Genomic DNA, 17,047 nt, shown 5'->3' on the forward strand with positions numbered 1-17,047 from the left:
AAATAAACAGAAGGAATAAATCAAGCATTTTAGTTGTGACCAAAGTATTCTTACTCCTGTATGGAGTTTTGCTTATGCCATTTTGAAAAAAGTGTAGTAGCCTAGGACAAGAAGTTGTTGAAGGCAGGGTGGCAGAGACTTTCAGAGTTGAAGAATAACTACCATGTTATTCTCTCATGTGTGGAGAAGTTAAATAGTTTAGAATTCTTGGCCTAGAAGAGAGATGATGGAAAGCAGTTCAAGAAAAATCTTTAAAGCAACGGATGGTGTGGAAAGGTAAACAAGAAGCAAACATTCACAAAACCTCACAATATAAGAATTAGGAGTATCCTGTGAATCATGGTATAGATGAAAAAAATCATCAGGAAGTACTTTTTCATGTGACAGAAATAGTGGAATGTGGTGCAGTTGAAGACTGAGGAGACAGAACTGTAGATAAGGGAGTAGGCAATGGGAGGTATCTCTTGATTGGCATTGAAAATAATGGCCAGGGACAAATCACATCTCAGTTCTTTGGTCACTGGTTGCTGGAAGCCTAAAAAACAACAAGAAGGTTCAGAACACGTTGCTAGATTTTTATGTGGCTTGTGTTCTGATTTATATAATGTATAAATGTATATAATGTCTGGCCTATGCTGCTGCATCTAGACTGCTACTTGTAACTATGCTAATTGCATTAAACATAGCACACATTTACCTCCTTGTGCTACAGGCATATCTTGATTTTGTTGTGTAGGGTGTTTGGTCATGTAGAGCAATTCCAAGAAGAAAGGGGAAACTTTTAAAGTTTACTCTGGTCAAAACGTTCCATGTGCTTACTGGTGTGTATCTAAGTAATCATACTGATGTGAGTTTATTTAATACTGTGTATTTTCTTTGCAGGCACACCCGAAGTTTCATTATGGTTTGTACTGCTGGAGAAATAATAGAAAGATGTATGTGTGAAGGTGTTTCTGTAGGCTATGTAAAATAAAAAAATAATGCTTATGCTTGCTAATCAAAATGAGAAAAATATATGCTGTCATGTCCTCGATGGGTAACTTCTTGTGCAGAGAACTGTTGTCTTTTGAGGCTGATGCAGAACACTCGTCTCTTGAGAAGACAGATAAAATGCCCACCGAGCTAGAGAAGCAAAAACCTAAATAAGCTGTTTAAACATATCTGTCTAGTGCCATTTTCACTGCTGTGTGATGTATCTCTCCTGTACTCCCATTGTTGCTTCAGAACAGTGCAGCTCTGTCTTCAGTCCTGTGGTGTCCCTAGGAGCCCTCTGCAGGTATCTTTGATACCCAAGGGTGTGTCAAGTGGCACTAGATCATGCAGATAATCTCTGTGAGTGGCAGCTGAAAGGTCGCCTGGGGAGCTTCGGCTGACACTCCTTCAGGTAACAGGAGTGTGGAGGAACCTATCTGGGAAACCAATTCCTCACCTAGATGTGTCAGAGCACTGATGTGCAGCCTTGAAAATATAAACACTTATACTTCAGTTACATGGGCTGAACTTAGTGGAGTCAAGACAAATAAATCACATTTAAAAATCATGTATGTGTGAGTTATGTAAGAATGGATTCCACACTGTAGAGAGAACAGTACTGGATACATTACTTGGATTCAACTTTTATTTGATTTTGGTATCTAGTATGGAAGAAGTAAAAGTAAAGGTCAGTTAAAGACTAAGGTGTTGTTTCTTCTGGTCTTTTAAGGAACTATCATTTTTTACAATTTTCCTCCTTATTCAAGTATGTTCAAATGATATTGAATTTGTCCTATACCAAACATGTGCATTTAAATAGCAAATAAATGTATATGGCTTTTGAAATTAAATCCCCCCAACTCCATGAAGTACCTTCATTACCCTCTGTATCCCTCAGAAAATTGAATGATGACACAGTGAATAAAACAATAATTATATGTAATCATCCTATGACAAAGAAATAAAAAATTAATAAAACAACAATTGCAGATCTACATAACATAATCAAGGAAGATAGTAATGTATAAAGTAAGCTGCAAAATGTCCATAAAAATAATTTAAATTATATTGTGCAAATAATATTACATCATACCATAAGAGCTCTGTATTTTTTTAAATCAATGTTAACATTTTGGGGAAACTTAAGCATATTGTTTTTCTTCATATTTATAATGCAAAATTACTTTGGTCATACAATAAAGTCCGATGAGTATATTGAGGTCTTCTGAATGATCATTTAACTAAATGGGGCAGAAATACTGTCCATTGAAGGCAAAACACCTTTCACCTTTGAATTTAAGATCCTCCTTTAAAAAGTCAGGAAGGGATGTATATTTGATTACTTTGCTAATGATCAAGGAAAAAATCCAATGTATATAGTAACTCAGTATTGCTTATTAACAGGTGCCTAAGCAAAGGATATGCAAAATGCAAGTATATTCACAACATGTCTTTGCTCTGGCTAGATGATGTTGACATCTATAGTATTCCAGCATGCTAGGTCAGTGCTAGTGGATCATCACCTTCAGTGCCAGATACTGTTACTGACACCATCTAATATTGCCAGTACCCACCTTAATTCTGCCATCTACCAATCTCCCTGCTTCTAAGAACGTTAAATGCCCATAATGTTTTAGATCAGATGTTAAATGTTTCAAACCTAGGTTAGTGTGAGTTTCCAACTTCTCTGAGTTGGTAGAGCTCTGCAGCTGCACACATTCTCAGCCGTTTCAGAGCGCACAATCTTATTAAGCTGGAACTGGCCCAGAACAGCCTGTTCTACCAGTGGTCGCACAGATCCATATTTCCAGACATACAATCATCCTCAATTCTGCAGGTCCTGCCTATGTGACACATGGAAAACCATCTCTCTGGACATATTGTTAATTACCACTAAAGGCAGCTTTTCAACCCTTACCACCAGTCCTTTATAAGTGCATGGGATTGCAAATGTTACTTGTGCACTTACACTGGCATGGTGACTGCTTGTGGACACCTGAAACCACCTCACTTAGTCTGGAGGTGGGATTTCAGTTCAGACAAGCTGGTTCAACTGGGGGAAAGAACCAGCCCTGCTTCTTACTCTTATCTGTGTTAGCAAGATGTCAGAGTGACAGCATAAATGGGTGCTGACAGTCACTCAGTATTTCCCAGCATTTCCTGAGTGTCCGGAAGAGCGGTCAAGTTCTCTCACAGCCAAGCGAGAAAGAATCATGCTGTTGCAGGTGTGGGTTTCATAAAGCAGTGGATGAATGCTCCCACACCTCCACACTGCCCTTCACCAGGTTGTTCCCTGCTGTAGTCCAGGGAACTGGTGCTATTAGTGTAGCACTGCAGCTTCTCACAGAGGCAGCAGTCCCAGGCACTGGGGAATAAGCTGTGGCTGTCTCTCAGAAAGGTACATCTTTGCCTGCACTGCTGGTGCATGCTGTTGTGTGTGCCTGCCCTGGAGGCCTGCCTACCTTCTGCACCTCCAGTGGGTTCTTGCCACACAGCTCAGTATGGCCAGGGCGTGCACCTGCAATGCATGGCCCTACACAGAAGAGAGGAGCCTTCATCGGCTGACTTTGTGTAGAGCCTCCATGCACCCCAGTATGGCAGTAACATAAAAAGCTTTATGTTCCCGTGAGTTCCAGGGCCTTACATGCAATACTAGTGAGACTGGCTGTGACTCACATACATCTTTAAATACACCCACTCACACCTAGGCTGGACTGATTGAAATTGTCTGTTCCCAGACACTTGACACCGTCATTAAATCTGAAGTGAACACAGACTCCTGGTTATATAACCCAATGCCTAAGTAAAACATTATTTTTCCTGAAAAGGGAAGAAACCCCAAATGGAACTTGCATTCCATTCTCTGTTTTAGTACATGACTTCAGATGCTCCAGGCAAAAGATTTTTAAGGGCAGCATTAATGGTTAATTTTTTTACTTGTAGTTGACATTTGACATTATGAACGGAGAATTCTTTAATTTAATATTTTGCTTAGATTATTTCACTGTAGTACCAGCACAAGGGAGCACTCTCTTCTGCAACTTAAAACAGGGCAAATAGTACACTCTTCTGCCATTCCCTCTTGACAAACACTAGACATCTGCTTCAGAAGGAACTGATAACAGAAATAGAATTTCTGTTTTCTACCACACTGCATTTCTAATTGCTGATTGGAGATGGTTTTTAAACTAAGTTCTTCCTAAAATTAGGTTTGCTATATCTGAGTGTGCTTCAAATCAGATTATAGAATTATAGACTACAGGGAAAAAAAAAAAAAAAAAAAAAAAAAAAAAAAAAAAAAAAAAAAAAAAAAAAAAAAAAGAGAAATTCAAAGACCTTGATAAAATCAAGGGGTTTCTGTACAGACTCATAGTATTAGATTTTAAGTGAAACACTTGATACTGAGAAAGATAATATACTATTCTCTAATTAGTTGGAATTTTTATAAAACACTATTACAAATATTTTGTATCTGGTGTTTTTGAATGTATGACTATAGCTGACAAGTCAAGTTAAACATTTTTCAGATTCACTTTGACTTCCCTGTGATCCCCTGAACTGCCAGAAGATATCATATATCTTTATTACCCTCTGCTCTGAACATTTGATGACAGCACCGGGACCCACGTGAACACAGATGTTGAAAAACTGTACCTGACTTTGCATTCAAGGAACTAGCTGGATACCAAAAGTACATGCTGAACTAGATCAGCACATGCAGTCTGTTAACAATAGCATATGCTCACCTCCTAGTTCTGTCAGTACTTTTCTCATCAGTACGCTGTAGAAGAGATCGCAGCAAAAGGCTTTCTCTTTTGACTCATCCTGTTTTTCTTTTATAGCTCGTCTTACTTCAGTGACTGCTAAAACATTTCACTGAATATTTCAAATAGTGCTATTTTCATTAGTTCCATTTTTTTTTCTTGGTGTTGTTGGTTTCTAAGGGGGAAGTGCCATAATATCTTGAGGTCTGGTGATCACATTTCTATTTTGATCAAAAAATTAAGAGTGATTGATTCAAGGCCAGCAATTTTTATTACTGTTTTGAAGTCTGATGAGTAAACACCTGTATGCATGAAATTGGGGTCATCTGAAAATGAAGGTGAAGATACGAATCTGAGCATGTAGATGTAGTATGTAAAACTAGACTGACATAAGGAATAATGACAAGTTTGGGCCCTTAGAAATAGCAGTTAAAAGCAGTAGGATATCTGTAGTTTTGTAGTTTTACAGTTTTCCAAGCAATGGTGAGAACAGTAAAAAAAAAAGGTGTACAATTCATACTAAGGGGTAGCAGTTAAACAATGAAATTATACACAGACTTGGAAATGTATCTTACAGTGCAACATGTATACTGCATGAAAGGAAAACAGATCTCAGTTTCTAGATTTAAAACTGTTGGACAGCTGTCAAATCTATGATCATTTTGCCAGCAATATGCCAGTGATACAGCCCTTGCCTAACTATATAAGAGAACTTATTTCCTTTGAGAAATCAGTTTAGGACACTGAAGAATCAGCTAGAAAACCTACAGAATTCATTTTTTCATCATCAAGAGCTCCATAAAAGACCAGTTCCCAAGTTATGCTTCAAGTTACTTAAAAGTTAGAGTAAAATGGATTGTATAGAGGTGTGGCATTTGCAATCAATATAAATAACCTCATGAAGTTCTCTGTAAGAACACATTAAATGTTCAGAAATGATTCACAAAGTGTGATAAAAACCACCATGTACATATCTGATGTCATTTGGAATGGCTGATGATGTTCCTTCTCTCTGATTTTAGTTTGCCTAAAAGCCTCACGCTGTGGTTGTCCAGCTGCTGAATTCAGGCACAAGAGGTGAAAGACAACTGGAATCATTAACTTCTTCAGTCCTCCTACAGCAATTTCCATTCATAATTCAGAGCCCTCAGCATAGAACTGTATGGATTTATCATGTCGTTATCTTCAGTGAGTGCTACTTTGAAGGCAGTGAATGGAAGGACTTTTGCTGAATAACAAATTCCTGAACTTGACGTGTCCAAACCTTCTTCAAGCTCTTTCAGCTTTTTAGAATAATCTTCATTCAGTTCCCAAATTCAGGCAGAGATATTATTAAAACAGGTATTTGAAAAACACAAAAGGCTGAAAAGCTGCATCAGATAGTATAGTCAGGGACTGCCTCTGTGAGGCACAGCCCCAGTGTTGTGGTTTAAAAACAAACCAAGTAAGAGGCTCTAAGTCAGAAATAAAATTTAATGAGAAGAAAAGGAAAATAAAATAGAATAAAATAAAATAAATACAAAAAGAAAAAACCAGTGACAGAGTCAGAATACAACCTGATCAGGGTGATGGAAACAGTCCAGACGAGGTGGTCTTCTTGAAACAAAAATCTTGTAGAAAGGTCTGGTAGCTCCGGTCCTCTGGGAATCCAGTGGGAGAGGGCTGCTTCTACTGTCCCAAATCCCAGCTTATATCCAGGTGAGAATGCTTGGCTCTTCCCCATGGGCGGAGCATCTCACAATGGGATGATGAGTCATGGAAGAGAGCCTTAATGGCCCATTAAAGAGAGAGATAACGCCCGGAGGGAGTTATCTCTGAGTCATGCAAAAGGCATTGATGGGCCATTAACTGAAAGATTGGTGATAGAATACACCCTAAACTACAACCCAGGACAATCCACCCCTTATTCTATTACCATCTACAACATGCCTAAATCAATACATTCTTACAGATGAATGCATATATACATACAGAATGAAACCTTACACACTGCTCTCACTTAAAATTAAGTCTCCCTGTGGTACACAACGGGTTTCTCCATCTTTCTGCATTACCCACCAAGTGTAGCCAGGTCCTTGAGCAAAGACAATCCCATGGACGGGTCTGCCTTTGCCTGAAGTGGGATTAATCCAAACACTCTTTCCTAAAATGCCCTTCATGTGTACCACAGGTACTTTGTCTCCATCCACTGTGTGTAAGGGTTCAGACTGGGCAGGACCACCTCGATTGACAGACCCTCGGGTGTTAACTATCCATGTGGCTTTGGCTAAGTTTAGTTCCCAATTCTTGAAGGTTCCCCCACCAAGTGCCTTCAGGGCAGTCTTTAATAGTCCGTTGCACCGTTCAACTTTCCCGGCAGCTGGTGCATGATAAGGAATGTGGTATATCCATTCAATACCATGTTCTCTAGCCCAGGTGTTTATAAGGTTGTTCTTGAAATGGGTCCCATTGTCCGACTCAATTCTCTCAGGGGTGCCGTGTCTCCACAGGATTTGTTTTTCAAGGCCCAGGATGGTGTTCCGGGCAGTGGCATGAGGCACAGGGTGGGTTTCCAGCCATCCAGTGGTGACTTCCACCATGGTCAGCACGTACCGCTTTCCTTGGCGTGTTTGGGGAAGGGTGATATAGTCAATTTGCCAGGCTTCCCCGTACCTGTACTTCAGCCATCGTCCACCATACCACAGAGGCTTCATTCGCTTGGCCTGTTTGATTGCGGCGCAGGTTTCACAGCTGTGGATGACCTGTGAGATGCTGTCCATAGTAAGGTCCACCCCTCGGTCACGGGCCCATCGATATGTTGCATCTCTTCCCTGATGACCAGAGGCATCATGGGCCCAACGAGCTAGGAATAATTCTCCCTTGTGCTGCCAATCTAGATCCACTTGTGATATTTTCACCTTGGCAGCTTTGTCTACCTGCTCGTTGTTGCGATGCTCCTCATTAGCCCGGCTTTTGGGTATATGCGCATCCACATGTCGAACCTTCACGGTCAGCCTCTCTATTCGGGCGGCGATGTCTTGCCAAATGTCAGCGGCCCAGATGGGTTTTCCTCTGCGCTGCCAATTGGCCTTTTTCCAGCGATTCAGCCAACCCCACAGAGCATTAGCTACCATCCATGAGTCAGTGTAGAGATAAAGCCTCGGCCACTTTTCTCGTTCAGCAATTTCCAAAGCCAGCTGGACAGCTTTAAGCTCTGCAACTTGACTCGATCCACCTTGTCCCTCGGTAGCTTGTGCAACTTGTCGTGTGGGGCTCCATGCTGCAGCTTTCCATTTCCGGTTAGCTCCTACAATTCGGCAGGAGCCATCAGTGAACAGAGCATATCGTCTTTCAGTCTCCGGTAGCTCATTATATGGTGGGGCTTCCTCAGCGCGTGTTACTTGCTTTTCTTCTTCTTCTTCTTCAGACGATAATCCAAAAGTTTCACCTTCCGGCCAGTTCGTTATAACTTCCAGAATCCCAGGGCGATTTGGGTTTCCAATGCGGGCGCGCTGTGTAATGAGGGCAATCCATTTGCTCCATGTGGTATCGGTGGCATGATGTGTGGAAGGAACCTTTCCCTTAAACATCCACCCCAGCACTGGCAGTCGGGGTGCCAAAAGCAGCTGTGTTTCAGTGCCAATCACTTCTGAGGCGGCTTGAACTCCTTCATAGGCAGCCAAGATCTCCTTCTCTGTGGGAGTGTAGTTGGCCTCGGAGCCTCTGTAACTTCTGCTCCAGAATCCCAATGGTCGGCCTCGAGTCTCCCCAGGCACCTTCTGCCAAAGGCTCCAAGACAAACCATTGTTTCCAGCTGCGGAGTAAAGCACATTCCTCACATCTGGTCCCGTCCTGACGGGGCCCAGGGCTACTGCATGAGCAATCTCTTGCTTGATCTGAACAAAAGCTTGTTGCTGTTCAGGCCCCCAGTGGAAATCATTCTTCTTGCGGGTTACCAAGTAGAGAGGGCTCACGATCTGACTGTACTCAGGAATGTGCATCCTCCAAAAGCCTATGGCACCTAGGAAAGCTTGTGTTTCCTTTTTGTTGGTAGGTGCGGACATGGCTGTGATCTTGTTGATTATCTCTGTGGGGATTTGGCGACGACCATCCTGCCATTTGACCCCCAAGAACTGGATTTCTTGAGCTGGTCCCTTAACCTTGCTTCTTTTAATGGCAAAACCAGCTTTCAGCAGAATTTGGATAATTTCTTCTCCTTTCTTGAAGACCTCCTCTGGTGTATTCCCCCATATGATGATGTCGTCAATGTACTGCAGATGCTCTGGAGCCTCACCCTTTTCCAGTGCAGCCTGGATCAGTCCATGGCAGATGGTGGGGCTGTGTTTCCACCCCTGGGGCAGTCGGTTCCAGGTGTACTGCACGCCCCTCCAGGTGAAGGCAAACTGAGGTCTGCACTCCGCTGCCAAAGGAATGGAGAAGAAGGCGTTGGCGATATCAATGGTTGCATACCACTTTGCTGCTTTGGACTCCAGCTCGTACTGAAGCTCTAACATGTCTGGCACAGCAGCGCTCAGTGGTGGCGTGACTTCATTCAGACCACGGTAATCCACCGTCAGTCTCCATTCTCCACTGGACTTACGCACCGGCCAAATCGGGCTGTTGAAAGGTGAACGGGCCTTACTGACCACCCCTTGGCTTTCCAGTTTGCGGATCATCTCATGTATGGGGATCACAGAGTCTCTGTCTGTGCGGTATTGCCGACGGTGTACTGTTGCTGTGGCAATTGGTACTTCTTGTTCTTCTACTTTCAGCAGTCCCACAGCAGATGGGTCATCTGAGAGACCAGGCAAGGTATTCAATTGTCTGATGCCTTCTCTCATCACTGCGGCTATCCCAAAAGCCCAACGATATCCTTTTGGATCTTTGAAATATCCATTCCTGAGATAGTCTATGCCGAGGATGCATGGGGCCTCTGGGCCAGTTGCGATGGGGTGTTTCTGCCACTCCTTCCCAGTTAAACTCACTTCGGCCTCTAATACAGTCAGTTCCTGGGACCCTCCTGTTACTCCTGTAATAGAAATGGATTCTGTTCCTATATACCTTGATGGCATCATGGTACATTGGGCCCCAGTGTCAACCAATGCCGTATATCTTTGTGGGTCAGATGTGCCAGGCCATCGGATCCACACAGTCCAGTAGATCCGATTGTCCCTTTCCTCTTCCTGGCTAGAGGCAGGGCCCCCCTATTCCTGGTCATCGCATACGTTGTTCTCTTCCTGTAAATGAGTTGCTGAAGTTCCTTCAAGAGGATCAGTCATATCATCATTCCTGTAACGTCTGGAGTTCTGTGCACGAGAGACCGGAGCAACACTGATTCTAGATGAGCTTTTTGTTGTAGGCATTTCTCTTTTCAGTTCACGTACCCGGGCTGCTAAGGAGGAGGTAGGTTTTCCATCCCACTTCTTCATATCTTCTCCATGCTCCCGAAGAAAAGACCAAAGGTTACCTCGGGGTGTGTATCCTCTCTCCCTGGCTGGGGGACGCCTGCTCCTAATCGCAGAGACTCTCGTCGGCTCTGGTGAAATATCGTAAATTTCTTCCTTAAGTTCTTTTTTCAGTTTCTGATGGCCTTCTTCAATTAAGTTCCTGACTTGCTCAGCCAGTCTTGTTTCCACAGATGAGACATGGGCACGAACTGGGGCGGTGACAGTGTCCTCGTAAATCCTTAGTTTATTAGCCAGGACACCCACCTTGTCCTCACCTTCTCTCCATTGCAGTGTTGCCAGGTAACGCGAGTACATTTCTGGTCCAAGCCGTGCAAATCTCAACCACATCCGTGATGTGCACTGGACATCATCTGGGCTCTTAGGAAATCTCTCATCTTCTGCAAAAATGATCTCCAGCACAGCCAATTCCCTTAGGCATCGGATACCTTGTTCTATTGTGTTCCATTTTCCTTGGTGCACTAGGAGGTCTTCTTTACAAAGGTATCTGTCTTTCACACTTGTTAGCAGTCGCTGCCAGAGGCTGAGAGTTTCTTGGGTTTTTCCAATTCCCTGGTCAATGACCACATCGCGGGACAGTGATCCCAGTTGCCTGGCCTCAGTTCCATCCAGAATGGTGTCATTGGCTGCAGCATCCCAGATGCGGAGCAGCCAGGTGAGGATGGACTCGTTGGTCTGACGGGTGAATTCCCTTCGCAGGTCACGCAGCTCACCCAGAGATAGAGAGCGGGTGATGATCTCTGTCTCTGTCTCTTCAGCTGAGTGCGAAGGTCCTGCTCCATCCTCGTCAGTCGCTATGCGGACTGATTTGCTCCTTGATTTCTTCTTCTGAGTGGTGGCAACTGCTACTGGTTTAGGCTGTTCCGGTTCAGTGACGGTTTGTGTGGAGATGCTGACAGCACTTTTGGTTCCTTTTTCCTCTGTGAGAGTCTGTGTAGTCGTCGATGTTATTGCTTTGCTTCTTTTTACCTCTTCTACTTCTTTAAGAACATGCTCCAACACACCATGTAGTGTTTTGATTCTAAGCATGGTGCGGGCCGTACAGAGAAAACCAAGCAAGACTAACAAGAACATCATGCTGTCCTTGGCATCCAGAGGGTACTCAATATTTTCAAAAACTGCTGTGTCCTTCCTGAAAAGCTGGAAAAATCATTCTTTACTCCTCCCCACAGGGGCTGGGTGAGATTGTTGAGGCTCCAGACGTAGCATCCTAGACTAGAACAAGAATACAAAACTGGGTATATATTCTGAATAATGTTCATTGCCTCAGATTTTATCAAGCAATTGACATAATAGACCAGTAAAGCAATTTTAGTACCATATCCTGGTCTATGCAGGAGCATTAATGCCGGCAGATAGTGCCCCACGTTTGGAAAAATATAGAGAGATAGGTATAAGACACATGTAAGCATGTTGGGCATCATAACAGACAGGTGTCCTCAATAAGATTGTAATTTCTGACTTTTCTTATTGCCTCTGCCGCACGTTGGGCGCCAAAAATATGTTGTGGTTTAAAAACAAACCAAGTAAGAGGCTCTAAGTCAGAAATAAAATTTAATGAGAAGAAAAGGAAAATAAAATAGAATAAAATAAAATAAATACAAAAAGAAAAAACCAGTGACAGAGTCAGAATACAACCTGATCAGGGTGATGGAAACAGTCCAGACGAGGTGGTCTTCTTGAAACAAAAATCTTGTAGAAAGGTCTGGTAGCTCCGGTCCTCTGGGAATCCAGTGGGAGAGGGCTGCTTCTACTGTCCCAAATCCCAGCTTATATCCAGGTGAGAATGCTTGGCTCTTCCCCATGGGCGGAGCATCTCACAATGGGATGATGAGTCATGGAAGAGAGCCTTAATGGCCCATTAAAGAGAGAGATAACGCCCGGAGGGAGTTATCTCTGAGTCATGCAAAAGGCATTGATGGGCCATTAACTGAAAGATTGGTGATAGAATACACCCTAAACTACAACCCAGGACACCCAGGCATGGTATTATGGCTACTGTTAAATCCAGACAGCACATTTTGTTAGAATGTGTTAAATTATGCTATCCAGTAAATCATAGTAATTAACCAATTGACTGCAGTACTGTTTCTAACCATGCACTAACAGATAAACTGAGTATTTTCTGCCCAGGTGGAATGACAGACACCATTATCTATAATACAAAATATGCAAAGAAAGAAAGTTAAAATTGAAATATACAAAACATACAGGTTTGTTGTTGTTGTTGCTGTTTTTGCAGGACATGCTAAATGCAGCCTTTACAATGATGAAGTCTCCAGATGACAGAAAAAGAGAGGTGTCATATGCCAGTTACTGGATGGAGGCAGTCCAATTGAACATATGGAAAATTCCAGTGGTGAGTTACTTCTGAATAGACCAGTGATCATAGGATATAGGATGCTATTCCACAGCAGATGGATGGTGCAGTCTAGTAAACTACATTCTTTTAGGAATGAAGGGATAACTAATAGAAACAGAAGGCCATATAGATTAATCAGAAGTACTGTAACCTTAGTAATCTCATGGCTCCATTTGTCTAAGTGCAGCATAATTTAGGCTTTTTGCTCCTGACACTATCACAATAATGTTAACTGGACCCCAGTAGTTAATTGTGAAATTTTTACATGAATTCATACATTATTTTCACAAGTTCAGGGAGGCTCTGTAAGCCAAAATCCTAGTTCGCCATTTGGGCATCCTAAACATTGACACATGCATCTCAAAAGAATATCAGAAAGGATGCATTCTTTTCAAAGTTCTGTGATGAAATTTCGTAACACTTCTTCATGCACAGTAAAATTACTGACTTTATTCACTTTCCCAAAACATAAAGATCACTTGGCTTGCTGGATCTCCCTCATCATTGCCCAGCTGTGCAGGCTACTCTAATACTGAGGAGACAAACATAGAATCATTTAGATTGGAAAGGACCTCTAAGATCATTGAGTCCAACTGTTAACCCAGCAATGCAAAGTCCACCACTAAGCCATGTCCCCAAGTGCCACATCTACATGGCTTTTAAATACCTCTGGGAGGGTGACTCAACCACTTCCCTGAGCAGTCTGTTCCAAGCCTTGACAACCTTTTCAGTGAAGAAGATTTTCCTTAAACGCAATCTAAACCTTCCCTGGAGGAACTTGAGGCTATTTCCTCTTGTCCTACTAGTTGTCTGGGAGAAAATGCCAACCCCCACCTTGCTACACACTCCTTTCAGGTGGTTGCAGAGAGTGATACAGTCCCCTCTGAATCTCCTTTTCTCCAGGCGAAACAACCCCTGATCCCTCAGCTCCCTATGCTCCTCATAGGACTTGTGATCTCGTCCTTGAACCAGCTTCATTGCCATTCTCTGGACTTGCTCCACCATCTCAATGTCTTCCTTGGAGTGAAGGGTCTAGAACTGGACATGGGACTTGAGGTGCAGCCTGACCAGTGCAAATTCCAGAGGGAGATCACAGCCCTACTCCTGCTAGTCACAGGATTTCTGATACAGGCTAGGAAGCTGTTTGCCTTGATAACTTTAAATTTATTTTTTCTTCACATATAAATGATGAATAACATCTTACACATGTTTTATCTTTTACTTGCTCCTCCCGGGTAATAATTTGAAAATGGTTTATCTTACTTTTCCTGGCTTAGGCAGGCTGATCCTCTTCTTTTTATGTTGTTTCCATTTTGTTTGACAGGACAGGACTTTTTGTTCCCTGGTGATCTTATTTGGAAATAGATACCTAAGTTAAAACTAAATGTTTCTAATCAGATGGACACAAGGTTAAATGGAAGAGATGTGTCTTCCTTGTACCTTACAGATTATAATTAATCAGCTTTGTTGTTCAGTTTTTATGAATCAAAGCTTTCATACTTTGACACAAACAGTACTTGTACTGCCTGAACACACTTATGTGAAAATTCCTGTCAGAATGTAAAAATTGTGCCAAGTGTGACTCAAAAAATAACTTACCCTCCATTTGCAGGAATGCAATTTAATAATGTTTATTATATTTTTGGAAAGAATCCTTATAATCTGACAAAAAATGTCATTGAAAATTGGTAAAATGTCACTGTATCTTACTCTGACAAACACGTTGAAATTTAATAACTAAAATTTTAATGTAATTGTTATTAATAGCATAAGGTAATTTAATGTTACCCTTAAGCTTTAGGTATTTCATCATCCATTTTGCACTTAAACTAATATGTCATTACCTTGTGAATTAAAAGTATATTTTTCTGTTAGTTGCTCATTACTTTTATGATAACACAGTGTTCCAGTATGGCTCAAAACATGGGTAAAGGTAAATCTTACGAGAATGATTGCTATTATATATCACTTCAGATAAGAGTCAATATTAATCTCATTATGTGACTATGTGAAGTATGGTTGTCATACTGTACATACATCTACATGCATGTAAATTAATGAGGATTGATGTATGGAAAGGTGTTTTCCTTGTGCCAGCTCTTTAACCTTTATCTGAGTTTATTTAAATCACTGAAAGAGAACAAAGCAAAACAAACCAAAAGTGGGTGCTTTTCTATGGAGCTGGTAAATTGAATGGACTTTGAGATGGATCTGGTGAATGCCAGAGTTGGCTTAAGTGTAGGGCAGAGCCTTAGATCTCACAATGTGGGTATAGGGAGAAGGAAATGATGATGGTGGTCTGGGAGTGAGATCTCACCCTTTTAGTGGCAGTGAGATGTTGGAGGTTCTCAGCTAGCTGTTGAACTATAACCAAGTTATAACCTACTTTCAGCTAGGTGTAAAAACCAGTTTCACTTCACGATAAGTTAATGAGTTCTTAATTTAGTTCAGTAGTGTGGTAGTCATTAGTCCAGGGAGAAGAGAGTTAACAACAGAATAAAAATTAATCCTCTGCTCTTGAAATTTTCATGGATTCTTCTTTTGTCTCTCTTTTTTCCCCTTTTTCTTCCTGCCTTACCACAGCTCATCCATTCTACTATGTCTGCAGTCTGCATGGTGCCTGACAGAGACAGACCATGAAAATGCTATAATCAGCTAGCAGAATGACAAGGCTGGACTACAGTCACCAACAGATACAAGCTTGGGATTTATATTTATCTACAGTGCTAGTGCAGTTTGCAATTTAGGATGGGAATACCTGATTCATCTTTAAATTAGCTAATCCTCTTAAGAGCAAACTTCTAGCCTCTACAACACTGTGATTGGCACAAAGTAATTTACTTTTTGCCATCATGGTGAGACTGTTTCCACTGCGCCAGCAATGTATGTGTGTATAGATTACTTTTTACACACATCCACCATCTATTTATGAATCCTATTTTTCTTCTGTGAATACAGCATTATGTGCTAACTGTTATGCATGGCTAGCAAAATGTGAACTTTCTAGAGAGAAACTGAGAGCATAGCAGTAAAGAATTCATTGCATAGCAGGAATGTGACACCTAGTGGATACATGACATTGAGGAAATGTGACAGTCTTATCAAGCAATATTGCCGTTAGATGACCCTGTCCAATAGAAAAGTTAATTTGACAGCAGAAAAGAGATTGCCTTTGAATGACTATTTGCATGGGCCAAAGTATTTGGATAATGTCAAGTCCCCACTGAAAACTCATAAATGTAGGCGGTGTCAGAGATGGTTTTAAAAGAATTGCTTATGATCTACTAGAAGACTGAAGACGTCAGGCCAAGAATGCCAGTAGCCTGAAGCCACTGTGGATAGACATTGTAATATTCATGAGATGCATCATAACTGGAGACATCCAATATGCAAACCACAAGAATAAGGTCTAACCCCCCGCTTTTTGTTAAACCCACCTCACTGTTACTGCTATGCTACTTCTTTGGGATGTGAGAGTTTTTCCAGTAGGTGATGCTCAGAGATGAATAATTATATGGTGAAGCCACTGGAAACTGGACAAGACTGAAGCACTGTTTAAGAAGTCTGACATTCTGCTCCATTGCAGTCTCTAGTACCTAAATTTCAAGTATCTGCATATCCCCATTTTTGCAGGGTGCCCTCGACCCTCACTGCTTCACTGGCTATAAATACTAGAAAAATTTGTCACCAAAAGCTCGTGTTTTATACTCGCTACCAAACACAAATCCAAATTTTATCACAAAATGTACATACAAATATCTCTATTTATTTCAAAATATCCTGAAAAGTCTTCCCCAAGCCCCACAGGGGAGCATGCTTTTCTGGCCACATCCTTTGCCTGCCACCACTGCTTTACAGTCACACTTCTCATCTCCTAGCTACAAATGGATGCTTGGAACTATATTGTCTACAAAAGTCTTGGTATCAAAATGCAAAAATGTTCTCTTTTCCTGTACAAAACCATGTCTGGAAAAGTGACTGACCCAGGTGAAGTGCACGATTTTTATAACTAGAGCTCCAGAAGGAGGTCTGGGCCACATCCGGAGAAGGACATGAGCCAGCAGTGTGCCCAGGTGGTGAGGAAGGCCAGTGGCATCCTGGCATCTATCAGGAATAGTGTGGGCATCAGGACTGGAGAACTGATTGACCCCCTGTACTTAATACAGGTGAGGCCACACCTCGAGTCCTGTGTCCAGTCCTGGACCCTTCAATTCAGGAAGGATATTGAGGGGCTGGAGTGAGTCCAGAGAAGGGCAATGGAGTTGGTGAAGGATCTGGAACACAAGTCCTATGAGAGTGGCTGAGGGATCTGGGTTTGTTTAGCCTGGACAAGAGGAGGCTCAGGGGTGACCCTATTGCTCTTTACAACCACCTGAAAGGAGAGTGTAGCCAGGTGAGGGTTGGTTTCTTGTCCCAGAAACCAGTGCAGGACAAGAGGACATAGTCTCAGGCTGAGCCAGGGGAGGTTTAGGTTGGACATCGGAGGAATTTCTTCACAGAAAGGA

This window comes from Sylvia atricapilla, chromosome 1 (genome assembly GCF_009819655.1).
Source record: "Sylvia atricapilla isolate bSylAtr1 chromosome 1, bSylAtr1.pri, whole genome shotgun sequence".
NCBI lineage: Eukaryota > Metazoa > Chordata > Aves > Passeriformes > Sylviidae > Sylvia > Sylvia atricapilla.